Source organism: Prenolepis imparis, unplaced genomic scaffold, assembly GCF_030444845.1.
Source record: "Prenolepis imparis isolate NDT839.2.m4 unplaced genomic scaffold, iyPreImpa1.0 SCAF_55, whole genome shotgun sequence".
NCBI lineage: Eukaryota > Metazoa > Arthropoda > Insecta > Hymenoptera > Formicidae > Prenolepis > Prenolepis imparis.
The window spans coordinates 167,275-184,015 of record NW_028141213.1 but is presented as its reverse complement, the minus strand read 5'-3'; the positions used below and the strand labels follow the sequence as shown (position 1 = coordinate 184,015).

The 16,741-nt window shown below is 31.8% G+C and overlaps 1 long non-coding RNA gene across 1 annotated transcript; it reads right to left on the bottom strand.

The window, feature by feature from the left end:
• Positions 1–12,935: 12,935 nt before the first annotated feature.
• LOC145947232 (uncharacterized) lies at positions 12,936–13,651 on the bottom strand. The gene is made up of 2 exons (XR_014427138.1): positions 13,332–13,651; positions 12,936–13,018 (listed from the first exon to the last, which is right to left on the bottom strand). It is a non-coding gene; the product is annotated as an uncharacterized LOC145947232 (long non-coding RNA).
• Positions 13,652–16,741: the final 3,090 nt, after the last annotated feature.

Genomic DNA, 16,741 nt, shown 5'->3' with positions numbered 1-16,741 from the left:
GACGGTGATGTCCGATCGTTATTTGTGAGTTCAAAGTGTGGTTTTCGCCAGAGCTTTCGAGCCTCTCTCTTATCTGCAAACGGAATTGATGGAGCCATATAAAATATGGAATGAAAATTATATCTAATTGTAAGGTGTTATAGTCAAATCTGTGTAACAATAAAATCACTTTCACAATCTCGTGGATATTTAATTATTAAAAAATGTTTTTTTCAATAAATTATTCATTGGCTGCAAAATTTGCCTAATAACGACGTTAAAATTTACAATCGAACATTTGTCGAATTTGTGCCTCCCCCTGTGTTTAGGCTGTTTTAAAGAGCGACTCGCTCGTAAATTTTGTCGTCGACGATACGCGAGAAATCGAATCAATGTAGCAGCGGATCGAATAAAAAAAAAAAAAAAAAAAAAGTACATCATCCTCGATAGGCTTGGCAAGTAGAGTGGCAGAGATGGGGATAAGCCGAGATACTATCCGGCATCGCTCTGCACTTCTTTTATATACCGAACATCAGCTTCGATCTGCAAAGTGTGAGCGGTCTCTATCCCTAAGCGCGCATCACAGCCTCTGTAAAAGCTGTCCCGAGTAATTGAAACATTCCGGTGTCCCTCCCTTGAGAGAGTGACGGACATCCTGCGCATATTTAACAACCTTCAGTTACCATCGTCTAATGAGATTATTTGAAAGGGTTTCGCCGGGGTTACATTAATAATTCTTTCGTCGTCAAGTCGGCGGTGACGATGATGCGAATATACATATACATATAGGCGATATATGTGCAATTCGATAATAGTTATGTTCAGAGTGCGCTCGAAAACACGACATACATACACAAATTGTTATATTTAATATGACAAAATAGAAATATGGATACAAGTACTAAATTAATTGTAAAAGGAATTTACATCCGTAATTGTGTATGTCTTACATAATTTTTTTCTATCGCGTTTCTCTTTGTAATTCTGTAAATATTGAAAAAGATATTAAAAAGAAAAAGTACCAAAACCGATATATATAAATCTCCTAAACCGATATGTCTCATCGATTAAGTGGAACACATTATCAGAATTAATATGAGTTTGTTTATTTATAGTTTGCTCATTTGAATATATAAGGCATTTATAATTCGTTTATGTGCTGAATTAGCTTCTTCGTATTTTTTAAAGTTTTTTAAAAGTTTTTTTTTTTGATCTTTTTAATAAATTATATAATCTATAAATAATAATAAGTATTATATATTTTTTTATATTTGTTTTTATTATATGTTTTCTACTTTTTTCAATAGGTTTCTAAATCTATTTTGTTTTTATATAATTTTATTTTTATCTTTATCTTTTCTTAAAGAGAATGCAGTTAGGAAAATTAAATTAAAGTTTTTTGGCGTATCTTGTGCTTTGTATATCTCGACAGAATTTAACATTTTACCTTGAAAGTATATAAATAAGTATATAAATAAGTATATAAATTGAGTAATTTGGTCACATTTAAAAGATTTTAATTTTGACAAAGAAATGTATATGTATATTCTTAAAAATGTTTATCTTTATAAACAAATTAAACAAAGTAATTTATTTAAAATTCAATAACTCTTTTTTAATTAAATAATTTATTACAATATTTTTATTGCATATTTTATCGTGTTTCTTTAATTTTTAGCGGATATGTCGGGTTTGGAGATTAATTTCTCACACATTCCTCTTTAATCTTTGTCCAATTTTACAAAAAGACCACGCATTTATTTAAAAGTTTAAAATAATTATCAAAACTGATGAAGACTTGTTTCCAACAGATATCTGCGGATATAAATTCTTGTTTCGAATTTTTAACTAGGAGCTAGAGCCTGAAAAATATGGCACGTCGGTTTTGACAACTTTCTCCCGCATATGCATACATATAGAAATCTATATATGCGACAATATTCAATATTCCTTGAATGAACTAATATGAGATATAAAACATTTCAAATATTAAAATATACAATCTATGGCGAGATAAGAAACATTATTAGACACAATGATGCGTTGGCCGCGGCCGCGCCCAACTCGCTCGTTGATTTTAATTTTAATCGTGTGCTTTATTATTTATTTTTTAGGTTTCATAATATGCCGTCAAATTATAAGTGGTACGGCCATTACAATTTATATTTTCTCCTCCTTCATTCACGCAGTCACACACGTCTTGCATCCTCACCGCTAGGTTATTATATATACAAATAATGCCGCGCCGTAGATCAGTCAGTCAGTTAGTTATAGCGACAGAGAATCGCAAGTATATATAATAGAGAGACGAGACAATCGCGAAACTGACGCGCGATCGCGTAACTAACTCAATCTAAGAAACAGATAACATGAGAGAAATCTTTATTCAATAGGGATATACTTCTAAGGGTGGGAGAGGGTGGGGGGTAGCGGAAAAAGTGTTTTCTCGTGCAAAGAAAGAAACAGTGACTATGATACAGACGTCATCGGTGACAAGAAATATTGCTATTGGCGTCAAACTTTCTTCCATTCTTCCCGTCGCAATATTTTACCCAAGACGGCGAACATCTCTCACAAAACACACAATAATAATGATATATAAAAGCGGCGTTTCGATATTCCAAAATTTTCGGAGCAATTGGTTCTTTGTTCTTCGCTTAAGGCTCCTGGTACCTTGACGAGCATGTCGGAATCGTGACGTCAGAGGCGAGAAAAGACACGCTAAAAATTTTTAGATGCCATTTCTAAATAAAAACATATTTGCATAAAATAACACTTCAGATCTCTTTAATACACTTCTAAAAAACGCCGAAAACTATCCTTTTCCCTTTATAATCAATCAACAGCTGTAAAATGTAATATTACGATTGCATGCGCAGTCATTCCGCATGTCAAAGTCTGACATCTCGATCATTTTACGGTTGTTGATTGACTGTCAAGGGAAAAGAATAGTTTTCGGCGTTTTTTAGAAGTGTATTAAAGAGATCTTAAGTGTTATTTTATGCAAATATGTTTTTATTTAGAAATGGCATCTAAGAAATCTCAACGTGTTATTTCTCGCCTCTGACGTCACGATTCCAATATGGCCGCGGTGAGCACCCAGGAGCCTTAAAAAAGAAAGAGATAGTAAATTAAAATAGCGGAGCGCGAAGAAAATTTAGCGAGTCGCCATCCATGTAGGCACTTTAGACGTCATACTGTCATTGCTTCTTGCATATTATGTACGTATTTAGATCTTAGAATGCGACGGGACATGGCTTTTTTGGTTAAACTCTCGAGCGATTTTAATTGCGATTATATAATGTAGTAATTGATTATAATCAAACGGATATAAAATATTCATATCTTATAAAATAATTAACAAATTGGAAATAATAATAATATTCGAGAAGTAGAAATATTCTGTATACATATTTGTTAACTTTTTGCTTATCTGTTATATCTTATTCTTCCCATTTCACGAATCTTGGTCCTTCGATCGGACACTCATTAATTAATAATTAATTAATTCAATACAATTTAGAAGAAATAATTTTTCTAAATCCAAGAAAAAGAGTAATCATTTCCGATAAGTTTTTTGATGCTTGAATATTAATGTAAACTATCGAATATTTTTTAATTATTTATTCACAAACTTGAAGATTTCTCAGATCGTTGAGTACAAATTTAATGTCAGATAATAAACTTAAAATTAATGTGACAAAGTTAATGCATAAATATTTAATAAAAATTTTAAAAAGTAAAAATTTTTTTTTGCAAAACAAGGATATATCAATTTACTAGAATTTATTGGTATACAAATTTGATATCAAACTTGATTTTAGATTAAAATAGAGAAGATAATTAATTGCACTTTTCTGTGATGTAATATATTTCATTCTAAAAATGTTATATTAATCTTAATCTTTAAAACATATATTTTCAAAACTTAAAAATTCTAACAATATATTTAATTTTAAACCAGCATATCACGTAACTATAATAAATAATAATTTGTGATAAATTGCGTTGAAATAATTCTTTTAAAATAGCGAGGTGACAGAACAGAGAACAAAGTATTGAGAAATGAACTCTGACCAATGATGATCCTTTTTCTTGAGATGTTTGTTTCTTCTTCGGCTATAACGTTACGATTCAAACATCATCGACAGGTGAACATTTGAACAATAACAAGAGCATACCGTAGACAAGCAGTGTTATGTATAATACAGTGTTATGTATTATAAAGTCTCTTCTGTATTATAAAATCTAAGTTAACTCAAATTCATTTCTGATTAAATTAAAATTGGATTTGTTACATTAAAAAAATTGATGAAAAATTTCGATGAAAAGGATCTCTTGCCATTTTTTTCTCGGTAAAAAATCTATCAAACACACTTATCAAATTGAGGGCTCCCGGAAATAGCATTTTTCCCCCAGGACGCGTCTCAAACTTTATGTTCAGATGATGATGATGATGATGAATTCTTGTGCGAAGATGCACACGTTGGGGTGACGATGCTTCGTCATCCGTAATTTTTTAATCCGCCAATATAAATGATACGGTATATCGTTTGTAGAGATTATCCCACGTGCGGATAAGAGCGAGACATTGATTAGAGATCTGCCTTAATCAGATATCTTTGATTTCATTGATCGTAAATAAATTGGATCAAGCCTTCGACGAATATGTGAGTACACGTTGCAGATGGGAGGATCTTGCGATAGAAAGTGCAAGAGCTATCGTTCAATCTGACGACACCGGAATGTTGACAGCGATGACAATGAGAGAGAAAAAAAAAAAAAAAAAAAAAATACACACCACACATCACTCTTTTAGAGGCCGTGCTTTAGTCGGGGTCGATTGCGGAGTCTCTCGTGATTGTTGTCGGAAAATACTCTCTTGCGACTAAAAGCTCTCTCTGACTTTTTATAGCTATAGCAGTGGATGACGGATCTGCGAAAGATCCACGTCAAATGTTACGTCTTTATAATTTTTTTTTTCTTCTTCTAGCCTAATCGAAGAAAGTATTTTGCGAATCTGCACGTTTCTATCAAATAGTCACGAGGTGATTCTTTCCTTCTCGTTTATTCTAGATCGTAGAGGCTATTTCTACGTAGTATTGATACGTTATTTCTAGAGGAACGTTCGCACGAGTTTCCTGGGCTGCAAAAGATCGCCAAGTTGTCTTTCTTTCTTCATTTTTATTTGTTTTTAAACGTTTTTTTCTCTCTCCCTGGAAATGCAGTCGCGAGCATCTCCAGTTGCGGTTTCATTGCATTATATGTGCCTGTGTATGATATAATACGCGTATCACGCAGATCAGGAAACTCACATTCTAGTTGCACAAGTTCTAGTTGTGCTCTGGCGTCTTTTCGTGACTCTAGAATAGTGTCGGCACCGTGTGTCACGTTATAATCGTTCCGTTCCATACAGCTTTCTTTCCAATCTAGATCTCGTCGTGTGGTCAATTTGAATTTCTCGATAGCATCGAGGTAAGTTGGCCACCACACACTCTCTCTCTGATATACTTGATTTATTTTTTTATTATTTCCTAGAAGCCGCTGTGTTGATACGTGCTTCAGGTGAGAGTGCGCTATTCACACGGCTTTTCAATTTTTTCTTTTTTTTCAATGTCCTGAATCGTTGCAGTGCTTTTACAAGCGTATTTACATTTACGTTTTTCGATATTCTTAAGATTACTGATTGACGAATCCGTTGAATGTGTAACATCAGATATTTACCGGACAATCCTTAAATACACCGACTTGATAATTATATATATAGATCTTTATTCTACTTTTTTTTCTTCTTCTTCTTTAGTCTTTTCGATATAAATTTGAATTCAAGAACTTTCAAATTATAAATAAAAAAATATGTATATATATATTTAATATGTTTATATTATTATTATAATATATTATTTTTATATTTGTGTGCAAAACTATCTGTGTACTTAAGGCGTCCGGAGAATGTATTAAATTTATTTAGCGATAGATGTATGTATATACATATTAAGTAATTTTTCTAGAGTTGCCGCTGATTAAATTTTATATGCAGCATTTTGATATATGAAAAAAAATATTAGTGATTTTCTGACGTAGTTACGATTAGTTTTTGTCTCGATAGAGCCTGCGTGAGTTAAGATAAAGATGCCATGCGCGACAGAAGATTTTTACGCTTTTGCGACCGTCTATTGAAAGATTTTTTTTATTCAAATAAATAATCGAAAATATAATTTCTCTCTTTTCATGGAGAGTCACTTTATCGAATATGTGTCATCTTATATAATGCCAGAGTTGAAAGTCCTGTTACGATTCATGCAAACGCTATCGTTATTATTTGTGACGGACGTCAGAGAATTTTTAAATTTTTGTACGTATACATATATAGGATACTTTAAGATATTTAAGCATATTTTTGTTTTGATGTCAAATGCAAATGTGTGCCCGCGCGATGTTATCTCGTTGCATTTCGCTCCAAGTATCACGATACTCAATACATTCTCACATTCCCCTTCCCTATATATATACATATATATACATATACATATATATATTTGGGTTGTAAGATCTCAAAAAGACCTCTCTGCATTTCATCACCAATCATTAGATCCGATTCAAAGAAGCGAACGGGAAAAGAGATCGGGCTATAAAAAAAAGAGCGAGAGAGCAAGAAGGAAAAAAAAAGGATAGAGAGAGAGAGAGAGAGAGAGAGAGAGAGAGAGAGAGAGAGAGAGAGAGAGAGAGAGAAGGAGAGGGGAAGAAAGAGAAAGAGGTAGCTTGACAGATAAATCTCACATGCTGAAATCGTCCGTGATTTCATGTCGCTGCACGTGCGGGGGAGTCGATGCTGTCAATTAAAGATGCCCCCCAATCGGGACCCCCATCTCCCCTTGGGATGACACCTGGAGGCAGCCGCTGCGGCCGTAGACCGGGGTGGAGTTCCGAATAGGTGAACCCTCCGATTTTTTTGAAACTACATTATTTTTTGTATTTTTGAACGCTGATTACGAATATGATAATGAAAATTTGCGACAAGGTCATTTTCAAGGTCAAAACTCAAAAAAACTGAAAAAAATATAACTTTTTAGATATTATTTCGATAAATATTGATGTAAGAAAAAAATGTTTCAAATAAAAGTTGTAGTTCTTGTAAAAATACATCATTTATGATCTATACATTTTTTGCGTAAAACTGAAAGTTTTCGAGAAAATTGATGTTAAAGACTAAAAACGGCGGGTGAAGTTCCGAAAAGTGCTCACCTCTGATTTTTTTGAAACTCAGTATTCTTACGTATTTTGATGCACTGATTACGAATATCATAGTGAAAATTGGCGCATCTCTTATTTTCATAGTGAAAATCATGAAAAACCCATAAAAATTTTAGATCTTACAGAGAAAAACATTTTATGTTCTATTAATTTTTACCGTATGAGTGATAGTTTTCAACAAAAACGATGGAATCTAAATCTTATATCTGTTCTCCCATCTAAGCATGTACTTTGCAGTACATATACGATTCCACACGGGTTTACAACTTTCCACGTAGAGCGAGGTTCCACGCAAACCTATTTGTCTAGTTTTTCGGTAGTGGAGCCCCCCGCAGGGGGGCGGAACCCACTGTTTCCACGCGAAGCGAGGTTCCACATTTGCAACTTTCCACGCAAACCTATTTGTCTAGTTTTTCGGTAGTGGAGCCCCCCGCAGGGGAGCGGAACCCACTGTTTCCACGCATACACTTTTCCACGCGAAGCGAGGTTCCACATGGGTTTGCAACTTTCCACGCAGAGCGAGGTTCCACGCAAACCTATTTGTCTAGTTTTTCGGTAGTGGAGCCCCCCGCAGGGGGGCGGAACCCACTGTTTCCACGCATACACTTTTCCACGCGAAGTATTAAAAAATATTAAAAATATAAACAAATTATAAAAAAATATAAAAATTATAAAAAGAAAAAAATGGAGTCAGTTCTTCGTCACGTCCTTGTCGTTGACTCCGGGTTCGGCTGAGAACGAAGAATATATTGATGTTTGAGAGGGTTCTTCTTATCTAATTTTTTTCGAAAACTATCAGTTTTACGCAAAAAATTTATAGAACATAAATGATATATTTTTATAAGATCTGCAACTTTTATTTGAAACATTTTTTTGTTACATTAATATTTATTGAAATAATGTCTAAAAAGTTATATTTTTTCAGTTTTTTTGTTTTGACCTTGAAAATGACCTTGTCGCAAATTTTCATTATCATATTCGTAATCAGCGTTCAAAAATACAAAAAATAGTGTAGTTTCAAAATAATCGGAGGGTTCACCTATTCGGAACTTTATCCGAAACGTTTTAACGTAGTTGCTAGCTGATATCATATGTAATTCAGTAATTTCAATAAAATACTTTTATGTATCGTTTTAAACATTATGTATTTGTAATATCAATTTATATGAAGAAATTAGTAATAATAAATGTGTGTGAAACTTTTTTACTTGTATTTTTTGTTATTTTTCTCACATTCTCTAATCTCATAGCAAAACAGAAACTCAATCTTTTAAAAAACTTTAAAGCGTAATTTACGTCCTCAATAACAGCAGCTGTCTCAATATTGCGTCTCAGACTCCCATGCCTGATCATATCTGTTTTATTATCCAACAAATGTCCATACTGCACTTCCTAACTATATTGTTTACTAGAATGTTAATGCACGTGTTTTTTATTAGAACTCTTTTTGTTACCTGAGGTGCCGATAGTACCCGTCGACGTTGAGTAATCGGTTAGGCATAATAACGGACGCTGGCCGATTGTATTTTTTGTATATCTTTTTGTTTCCTTTGTTACCAACGATATCTGGCAATGCAACGCTGAGTAAGCGCTCGGCCGAAATAAATGCTTGTGGTTTTTGTTAATTTTTTTCAGCGCTATACATGGACGCCGATGCCCATTCGCTCTACTGCAAGAGGTAGACGGGGATGTCATACTCCCTACAATGATTTCGGTATACCACGGCGACTTCAGCATTTTATCGTTATTTTGTCGGATAATTCTGTCACCCCTCTGTCATGTCATTAATCGTCTAATTAAATATAATATTGCATAATCTCTTCCTTTTCAATTATTTCTTACCGTAATTATTATCGAAGATTTCCTTCGACGCACCGGGACCTATGCAAATACATTTTATTACCCTTTTTTATCTCACCGGCGTGACCAATCGGCATTCCCCCCACCATTCCCCTCTCTAGAGTCCGCGGCCGAGTGGTTGGAGGAGGGTTAGTTTGACGGGCCATATCTGACAGCGTCAGGGACCGAGTGGTGGGGGGACGGCGCCAGTGGCCGAGTGGTGGGGGTTTGTTATGACGGGCCATACATCCCCACTTACTACTGACCCATATTTTTTTTTAGCTGTGTATCTCGACGTTCAGGGGGTGAAACACTCCCTTGAAGAAAATCGATTTTTTTATTTCTAAGCTAATAACGTCAAAACGGTAAAAGATATAAAAAAATGTTTTAAATAATAGTTATATGATTTTTAATATTTTTCAAAAATGTCAAATTTTTCGAAATTTCCCTCCCCTTCCTAATTTTTGAAAATTTTGAAATTTATGTTATAACCAGTCTGATAGCATATTTAATACCAAATTTAACCATATATAATAAAGTTGTATTCTGATAACGCATTTTTTGGAAATAATCTAGAAACGCCACTATACGCGCCCTATTCGTATCTGCCTTATGCTATCAGGCGCTCGCTACTCGTAATGCCAGTTTTTCTTTCATAAATTTACATATTAAATAACAAAAATAAATAATTTATAAAACAAGGTTAAAAATATTTATTGACCAACACTGGCTAAGACTAATTCTTATATTATAAGACTTTATTTGGGAATAATCTCAATTCGAGATTTAATTTCCCGAATCCCCTCTAACCCCCCTACAGAATTATAGGCGAGAAAAATATATATCCGAAAATCGCTGAATCGGGAATCGAACCCGAGACCTTTCGCTTGCCGGGCGACTGCTCTCACCAACTGAGCTATTCAGACCCTTCGATTCTATACTTTTCTCTGCCTTGATGAACAATTCCAATCAACACCATTATTAGGTCCAGGTGTGTAAATAACAATATGTAAGATGTGATTTGCCAGTCGAATTTTTAAAACAAGGTTAAGAATATTTATTGACCAACACTGGCTAAGACTAATTCTTATATTATAAGACTTTATTTGGGAATAATCTCAATTCGAGATTTAATTTCCCGAATCCCCTCTAACCCCCCTACAGAATTATAGGCGAGAAAAATATATATCCGAAAGTCGATAGTCTTAGCCAGTGTTGGTCAATAAATATTCTTAACCTTGTTTTAAAAATTCGACTGGCAAATCACATCTTACATATTGTTATTTACACACCTGGACCTAATAATGGTGTTGATTGGAATTGTTTATCAAGGCAGAGAAAAGTATAGAATCGAAGGGTCTGAATAGCTCAGTTGGTGAGAGCAGTCGCCCGGCAAGCGAAAGGTCTCGGGTTCGATTCCCGATTCAGCGACTTTCGGATATATATATTTTTCGCCTATAATTCTGTAGGGGGGTTAGAGGGGATTCGGGAAATTAAATCTCGAATTGAGATTATTCCCAAATAAAGTCTTATAATATAAGAATTAGTCTTAACCAGTGTTGGTCAATAAATATTCTTAACCTTGTTTTAAAAATTCGACTGGCAAATCACATCTTACATATTGTTAAATAATTTATATATTACAATTTATATATTTATATTTAATAATTAAATTTATAATAATTTATATATTTATAAAACTTTATAAAAAATAATTTAAATTTATATATTAAAACTTTTATATTTCAAATATTAATATATTATAGAGCAATTATCTGGCAATAAATAGTTTACATATATGTGAGCTAAGAATGAGAAAACATGTTTTTATGCACTTAAAAATAGAATTGATCGAGGAAAATCAACAAGGAAAATCTCTTTGACTCGATGTTAAAGATCAGAGAATAAATAGATATGTTTACGCACAAACTAGACAATCTATGATTCATCTATGATTTCTATGACATCGACGTAATAGCATATTTTTATTTATAATTACGTGCAACTTTACTATTTTTTGTTAATTAATATATTAATAAATACGTTTTTATTGTATCCTTTTGAGATTAATTATGTTAAATTATATTACATTCGATAGGATATCTGTAACTGTAAATTTGTTCTTTTTTATTACAATATTAAAAAATAGTATATTTGAACAATTAAGGATTGATTCCGTTTTATATACATATTAAATATAATATTTATTTTTAAAGGAAAGAGGAAAAATAAATAAATAAATATAATACAAAATATAATATAATATAATACAAAATGCTTTAATTGTAGACGTTTCGACTTACTTAGTCTTCCTCAGTACAAATTCTAACTTAAACAAACGCTTAAATAATATAATAATTAAAGTACATCAAACGACCATGACGAGCGAAATATCCATCAATATTTTAACATCGGTGTATTTTCTAAGAGGCACAGCAAGAATAACATTTCCCATCTTATCATTATGGAACGCTTTTGTTAGTAATGAGAGATTTTTTAAACCCATTCTTCGTTTGAAGGCGAGAAAGAATTTGTCCAAATTTTGTCAGTTTGAATGTATTTGTCAATCAATATAAATGCGAGTTCCATAGAAACAGACCGGTTTGTATCTTTGTATTAAACTGTAAAATGCGTCCTGATAATAAAATTCTGTTTTTAGCTTCTTATCTATAGCGTGTCTCTAACTTGACTCTATATCTGACTATCTGACAATATATTGATTGACAAATACATTCAAACTGACAAAATTTGGACAAATCCTTTCTCGCCTTCAAACGAAGAATGGGTTTAAAAAATCTCTCATTACTAACAAAAGCGTTCCATAATGATAAGATGGGAAATGTTATTCTTGCTGTGCCTCTTAGAAAATACACCGATGTTAAAATATTGATGGATATTTCGCTCGTCATGGTCGTTTGATATATTTTAATTATTTAATTATTATATTATTTAAGCGTTTGTTTAAGTTAGAATTTGTACTGAGGAAGACTAAGTAACTCGAAACGTCTACATGTTAAGAAATTACATGTTATTAATTTTAAGAGCATGATTAAATGAATTTATTATATTATATTATATCTATTTATTTGCTCGTTAGTTGGCCTTTCACTATATTCCATTATTATTATTTATTGCATTATACGAGCCTTTTTGTCTTTTTGAATAATATTTACTTTTCCTTAAAATTCTCCAAGAAAAATTAAGTACACAAATATTTTTTTTAGATTTTTTTTATACATTACATTAAAAATAAATCAGTCATCATCTCTTATGTATATTTTGTATTTTTTATAACTTTTCAATAAAACACTAAAAACTTGATAGGGTTCTTGTGAATACTAACTTTAAGGTTAAATTTTCCAGGCCATTGAGAGCCAAACGTGGATAATAGTGCATAAGTTTCAAGAAAAATTAATGTTTGAAATTATTTGGTTGTTCACAGAACATGCATTTTCTTTGGTGTTAATTAACGCTAGCGGAAGATGACGTTATTATTAAATATACATACATTCGGTCAAAAAAAGCGGTACAGTGGAAAAATAGAAAAAAATTGTGAAACGTTAAATATTAATAACGCAGCTAATAATTATGATATTGATAAGCTTCAAAAACGAAAAAGGAACTTGAAGTCTGTATTTTGAGAAAATTTTAATGTTAATTACGATGTAATGTTAATTAGGACGATCAGTTTTCTAATAGCGGATGACATAATGAGAATTTTTTTTATTTTTCTATTATACCGTTTTCTCTTGATCAAGTGAGATAACTTAATTAAAATAGAACGCAATAATTCGGATCGCAACAGATGAATGTATAGAATGGTACATATAGTCATTCAAATCATTTAAATTAAGAAAACTATGCTGGTTTTTATATTATTTTTACTATTGTTACTTTTATTGAAGCCTTTTATTAATATATTAAATCAATTGTTTATATATTGAATCTGTAAATATAAAAAAATATTTAGTGCTGAAATAATTTCGTACATGCGCATAATGTACATTTATTATAGCGCTGTGACATTCTCAATAATTAATATTAATTATAGTCTAATTATAGACTAATTTTCTGCTTTTTTTACAAACAATAATAGAGATTGGTACAAAAATAGTAAAATTTTAGTTAATTTTAACTAACAATTTCTAAAATTAAATAATTAATTCAGTGTAAAGTAAACATAAATATGTTTTTAAAATAATTTGTTTTAATTTTCGAGCTATTTTATAAATGTGACCATGAATAAAAATTTTACTAACTTTTCAAGCTCCACAGTATTCGTTGATTTACGGCATCTCGGAAATCTCGTAATTCCTTTTTGCATATAGTTGAATTGACAAGATCGGCTCTCAAAGCGATGGTATAAGCGGGCAATATACTGCTACTAATTTTTTCGTATTCACTGCCATTAGATTCGTAAACTTGTGCAGAAACATAAGATAATGCGTCATAATTTATACAAATACACAAGATAAGTACAAATCGATAAAATAACATAATGTTATATACTGTAACACACAATAATCACTTTTATTTTTTTAATAGTATTAACTGCGAAGCTCTTCAGAATAGAGTTATATATTGTGTGACACTAAATGTTACACCGTGTCGACTTATATAGCTAGAAGGTTATATAGCGCGTGCTATATCGTCAGAGTGTAGAGAGTGTAGAGGGCAGTCACTTATTTACGTAGCTGTTACAATATTTTGTCTTTCAAGTTTAAAAAAAAATAATTTTCTTGAAATATTACTCTTTAAAAAAACTGATATCAATAATGTAAAAATGTTGATATTCACGGAATGTGTGTGACGTAAAATGACGTAGAATTCGTTTCAGAGATGTTTCACAAATGTTTCTTTGAAACGTTTTATTACCGAACTCTCGAAAACGTTTTTAATTGGTTAAAATGTCCACTTGAAAAACATTAAAGGAACAAACGTTCATTTTCAGTTTAAGAAACGGTCAAAATACCATTTTTTACTGTTTTATCGTTTTTTCCTTTATTAGTGATAAAGTTTGTTTTTTCTCAGAAAGTATATAGTACAATGAACAGATTTTCACTTATTTTCACCAGACATTTATTTGTTTAACTATTTTTCTTGTAAGACCCGAAATGAGATCGTGTAAAAAGTCTGGAAATATCATGATTTTGTAGCCGTCTATGGAAAAAGAAAGGACGGGACCAAATATGCCACCATATTGGCTTTGGAGTAGGAAACTTCCACTTTTAAATGGCAAGAAACATTATTGCTCTATCGTATCTAGGAGTTGAACTATCAGATCTTTTAATCACTTTTGTGTTTTATAAGATTTTTTGTAATGTCATCGGCATTCACGTTATCCGATGTACGTCACGAGGAAGTTGCTCGGTCGGATTTTGCACATAATGTGTATGATGCAAGTGTGTATCAATATTAAGTGTGATGCTGTGTCGCGTGTATGGTGACTTGCGTGAAATTGAATGTTTCTTGTTTTTAACATATGTAGATCAGGCATTTAATTACTAATTGATCTACATATATTCAAATACAAGAAACATTCGATTATACACAAGTCACCATACACACACGCCACACCATCACACTTAACATTGACGCATACATACATTGTACACATGGGACGAGTTTTTTAATTCATCGATTAATTAATCGCATAATACGCAAATACAGCAAAGTGTTGCATTTTTATGCAAAAAACGATCGAAGAAACGACCATGGTCAACAACTTCCTCGTTGTGTACATCAGATAACGTGAATGTCGGTAGCATTACAAAAAATCTTACAAAAAAAATCTTACACAGTGGTGATCATAAGATAGCTCAGCTCCTAGGTACGATAGAGCAATATGTTTGTTGTGCAAAAGAATTTTTAGGTTATATACACTCGTCAAAAAAATTATCGCAACACGTACTTAATATGACAATTTAGCACAAATTCAAATAAGCGTATCTCCGCGAAAAATTGTCGTATTTCAAAAAATTTTTTTTTGTTTTAAAGGGTAAAGTTTCTACTTTAAGGAACTTTCGTTCGATTTTGATTTTATTCTCTCCCCCTTTCTCCATCCCTTTAAAAGGAGGAACGTCTTTTTTTTTCAAAAAATTGCATAGTTTGACGAACTCTACGGAGTGTACTAAAGTGCTTTTTCGCAAATATCATCTTAACTATCGTAAAATATGGACTTTTCTCTACAAATTTAAAAAAAAATTGAATACCGTACGATTTTTTTTCGCGAAGTTACAGCATATCAAAGTTACATATGCATTTTTGCCTATATATTCAATTACCGCCAACATTAGCATTATCCGATGGGCACTACGGGAAAGTTGCTGGTCGGATTTTGCCCATCGTGTTTGTGTGTGTGTGTGTGTGTGTGTTGGGGCAGGGATATATGTGTTCGTATTTAAAATTGTATATTTCTGCCTCGTCTTCGGATGACCTCTTGCAGGCGCTCACGCATATTAAAGCAGGCTCTAATTGTGGCTTGCAGAATTTCGAACCATATTCGATGTAGGGCTGCTTCCAATTGCTGGAAATTGGCTGGAAATTTTTTTTACAGAATAGATTAATAAATTAGTTAATGTGTTTTTTGAAAATAAAACTGCTATTTTAAGGCCGCCATATTGGATTCTACTAAAATAACACATATCATTATAAAATAGATATATTAAAGTAATTTTTCCGGCCAAGAGGGAATTTTTAGCTAGACCTCAATTTTGGTTGTAAAGCTGTTCCGTTTGACGCGTAACATACCATATGTATAAGGTATGATATATAATAAGATGGTAAAATAAGGTTTTGAGTATTATAAATAACAATTTTTTCTAAAAAAATAATTATATTATTAATATAATAACTATATATTTTTATTATACAACACTTTTTGCCACGTGAATTGGATTCAATGCACTACTAAAACATATAATACGAACAAATCCGATATACAAAAATGAAGAGAGACGATTCGACACCGACCGACACGTTGTTAAGAACAAAAGTGGCTGATGCAATTCTCCTGTGCCGGCACGCACTAATTGATTGTCGTGCATAATTGCGTGGTCACAAATTCTATACAATTGAGCAAATATTGAGTAAATATAGATAAGAAATAGTTTTTGAATAAAAGAGTTTATAATTGTATGTATAATTGACAATTTAATAAGTACAATAATTGATATATATTTGAGAAAGAAATTACTTGATGTTATAAAGCAATAATTACTCGAGATACGTCCGCTTATAGCTTATAAGATCAATAATTAATCTCTATCTCATTGACAAATTTTAGATTTCATTGAGGATTAGTATGATGTTTCACTTTTAATAGATTTATATTTGATTAAAAATTGATAAATGATATTGTTTTCCACTTCATGGAGTAAATATGGAAAAGCCGTTTCTCCACGATTTGCAATCTGGTTAAACATATTTTTTTATTAAAATCCATTCGTTTTTTTTCTTTTACATTTATTACATATTTAATTTAACATAGAAGACATTGACTCTAGATGTCCATTAAGTAGGAGAAAATATGTATCAAAACAAAGCATACGAAATGTGTTTTTAATTTTAAATTTGTTATATGTATACAATATCTTAATGCAAACAAAAGTCATGTAATCAAAAGTTTTAAGAAATTGGATAAGTGTCAAAAAATTCTTTGTTAACTTTG